This window comes from Ctenocephalides felis, unplaced genomic scaffold (genome assembly GCF_003426905.1).
Source record: "Ctenocephalides felis isolate EL2017-DRISC unplaced genomic scaffold, ASM342690v1 CF-g0.4_SCAFFOLD_03571, whole genome shotgun sequence".
Lineage (NCBI taxonomy): Eukaryota > Metazoa > Arthropoda > Insecta > Siphonaptera > Pulicidae > Ctenocephalides > Ctenocephalides felis.
The window spans coordinates 23321560-23324919 of record NW_020539725.1 but is presented as its reverse complement, the minus strand read 5'-3'; positions in this window follow the sequence as shown (position 1 = coordinate 23324919).

Genomic DNA, 3360 nt, shown 5'->3' with positions numbered 1-3360 from the left:
GTATATACATTACATCAGTCTTGTACCTATTGTGATTATTTTGATTTTAAAATTATGACAATTAAATAAATAAATAATCTTACATATATTTAACATAGTTCGTAAATACCCGAATAAGGTTCCTTCACCAACCAAACCCTAAAATCACTTTATATCTCTGTCATTCTTACTTGACAAAAATCTGAAAAGAGCTACAATGTGATTTAACCCTTATAGTAAAATGTTATCGATATTTTTCAATAGATAACAAATTTCTATAATAATTTCCTTAACTATATACAATTTTTATTCAAAGATATTGATCTTAAAGATTTTTTATTTTTAAGTCTTAAAAAATATATCCACAAAGTAGTTATGGTGTCAGATTTTTTGGCGAAAATGTGTGGATATTATTTATCCAGTTTGTTGTTCTTTAATTACTAATCAAATAATTGACATATTGAAATATTTTTTCGAGTTTTAAGAGAACGCAGGAAAAAAATTAAAATCTATAAATAATTTTTGATTATGTCGGCTCTAGTCGGTTTATGAATACGCATTTTTATATTACGCACTAACTCAATTTCAGAATATCTTTGTACAAAAATAGCTATCTCATAATTTGTTATTCTCATAAATAGGCGCCACAATGGCATTTAAATGCTTTCTTAGTTTCTTTAAAGGACTTTTTGAAAAACTCCACTATATATGTTTATATATCTTATGAGTTGATTATTGGAGATACTATTAATTATCATAATTTAATCAAGTTTGAAAGAACCAAGTTAATTGTTTAGTTAATAGATTTTAAAAAGAGAACGTCTAGTATAAATTATAAGATAGATAATTTATTTTTGATATGTAAGATTTTTCTTAAAAAGACCTTTAAAAACGCGTATTAAACCAATCGTTTAATAAACACGTGGATGGGGCAATTCTTAATGCTGTCATAACTCATGAGCATTGGCACATTTTGTAATTGCTATTTCTTATGTAGTTTTTTTCTACCGTTATATTTCATAACATTTACCAGAATTTGACTAAATATCTATTAGTATTATTAAAATCTAATTTTCTTATTATTGTTATTTAAACAATTGATATTTTCATACGTGATATCTGATCAACAATTTTATGTAAATAGATAAATAACTATTTACTATTAGTTAAAAAAATATTAATTATGGCTAACATTCTTTTGTCTAACATTCTTTTAGTCTCTATGAAACAAAACATTCATTTTGAAAAAAAAAATCATGATATGCTAATTGCTTTGCGAGATTTTAAGGGGGTCTTCCCTTAAAATGGGATGGGTTGAAAAAATAGATTTTTTTCATAAGTTATATATAAATAAATTTATATAAAGCAATTTCATAAATTGCTCCTTTAACATGCCTAGAATACGGTAGTAAAGCGATTTTAGAAAATTCGAAGTCGTTTTAAAGATACAGCAGGTAAAAGAAAGAGCGGTTCGGAGCGCTGATTTGGCAGTTAGAGCCGGGCCTATTGTGTACCGTCGGCTTTATACCCGGCCTCCCTTTTATTCATATATCCGTTTATACAAGTTTAGACACGTTTCTATGGACTTAAACAGAAATTTCTATTGTTATAATATTTTACCGAAGTTATTTTAGTCTTGGTTGAACTTCGAAGAGAGCAACAGCTACAAATATTTTTTTTCTCATAATGAGTGGACGGAAAGGAAGTACGAGTGGAAATGTTCATCCTGGTCGTAGTAAAAAAGAAAGTTTAGTGGAAACCGTTTTGGTGTAAATGGCGTAAGGCTGAAGCTAATAATTAACTGGACCAATTTCATCACGATAAACCACCTCTAATTCCGCAAGTCCAAGAAGCTATCAAACCGGTTTTCGAAGATTTATCGAAAGACGAATTATTAATTCGTTGTTTAGGAGCAGAGACACAAAACAATAACGAATCTTTGAATTCTTTGATTTGGACTTTCGCTCCTAAACATCTTCATTCTGGTCCCAAATTGTTGAAATTGCTAGCTACTTAGCAGTTATTATCTTTAATGAAGGTTTTCAAGGTATTTTAAAAGTTATGTCGATTATGGGATGCCCTGTTGGTCGTGAAGCCCCAAGCGTATGTTGAGAAACGGGATGAAAAGCGAATCTTACGTTCTGAGCGGCGCGTAAGTGATGTTGTTAAACAAGCCAGGATTGACTCAAGAGCTGAACAATCTGCTTCAAAGGAGTTTCACGAGAAGAGGAAGGAATACTGTATGGACCAGGCATCGGCGATTGAGAGTAAATTGATATTTTAATAGTTTTTAACGGACTTGAAACTTTAAACGCGTTTTTCTCAAAACTGTGTTTTTTCAAACTTTCCTCAATTGTATATCGGAAACGGCTGGACCGAATTACTTGAAATTTACAGGGCACACTCAATATATTTAAACGCATGGAATGAACTATTATCAATCGATTGAATAGAAAATTTTCAAAATTCGATTTTTTATAGCAAAAAAAAAAAACAAAAAAAGCCTAATTTGCCAACTTTTATTTCAATTGTCTATCAAAAATCCAATTTTTTTATATTCATTTGATTATAGGTCATTCCGTGCTTTTAAGCCTACAAATTAAAACGCCGTTATTTTTTTTCAGATAAGCCGATCAGCCGGAATCGTGGAGCAAGTGGGAGCTCTTTTTTTCGAGGCGGGGGTGTTTCAGAGCGCTGTAACTCTAGTTTGACTGAATATTTTTAGCTGAAATTTATATATTTATACTGTCCAAATATGTGTTAACAAATGATAAAAAACTTGAAGCTCTAAATATTTACTGGTCGTAGAAAAAAAATCCTAAAATATGCCTAAAAAACAGGCCGTCACATAGGAAGACCCCTTAATAATTGATTATCATTTCTTAGTGAAAGCTTAACAACAGGCAACATGGGCGTAACCAGGATTTGGGAAAAAAATATTAACGCATGTCCACAAATTTATATTAATATGCTTTTTTTCAGATCATCCCTCGAATAGGGGAGGAGGTAAAGTCCTCCACCTGTTCTTCCTAGCTGCATCCATGAGTATAGGATATTTATACTTCTTAGAAAACTCGACCGTACGGCCAGGAACCATCAGGTGTATTCACCAAGAGCTTAGTGCTGCTTCCGCCTATTGAAAAGCCGCTTCTACTGCAAGCGTAAAGGTTGAAAATCTTCGGTGAGATTGTCTTTTAGCGCGAGATCTTATAACCATGAACACAGGGCGACTATTATGGCGATTAAAAATATTAATCCCAATATACAGAAGATAATGCCAATTTTTGTGGCGACAGACATAATGTCCCGGCCTGCGGCTTTCTTTTCTGTATTTTCGTTACCATCAATATCCTGTCGAATTCTTTGCGGCAGCACTGGGAA